Source organism: Pteropus alecto, unplaced genomic scaffold (assembly GCF_000325575.1).
Source record: "Pteropus alecto unplaced genomic scaffold, ASM32557v1 scaffold60, whole genome shotgun sequence".
NCBI classification, from domain to species: domain Eukaryota; kingdom Metazoa; phylum Chordata; class Mammalia; order Chiroptera; family Pteropodidae; genus Pteropus; species Pteropus alecto.
This window is the reverse complement of record NW_006430726.1, coordinates 5,827,375-5,827,656: the sequence shown is the minus strand read 5'-3', so window position 1 is coordinate 5,827,656 and position 282 is coordinate 5,827,375. Positions and strand designations below refer to the sequence as shown.

Genomic DNA, 282 nt, shown 5'->3' with positions numbered 1-282 from the left:
CAGGACGGGGGTTGGGTTTAGCGATAAGGCGGTTGTGGGCGACTTTGGCAGATGCCATTTCTGGGAGAAGCAGGGAGAAGGCGAATTGGAGGGACTGGAGGTGACGGGTTCCGACGAGGCCCAGACGGCGAGTGCGGACTGGCCTTTGACGAGAACGAGGTGTTCGCAGGTGCATGGGCGGCTGCCGACGAGCACCCTGGTGCCCGGCCCACCCACCGGGCACACGCAGGGGCTCCCTGCGCCCGCAGCCCTGCCAGGGGCAGAGGCTGACGCCCGCGCCCT

The 282-nt window shown here is 68.1% G+C and overlaps 1 protein-coding gene across 13 annotated transcripts in view; it reads left to right on the top strand.

Moving 5' to 3' along the window:
- The window catches only part of ARNT2 (aryl hydrocarbon receptor nuclear translocator 2), a 99,148-nt gene that overhangs the window by 47,266 nt on the left and 51,600 nt on the right, over nt 1–282 (top strand). The window lies entirely within an intron of this gene.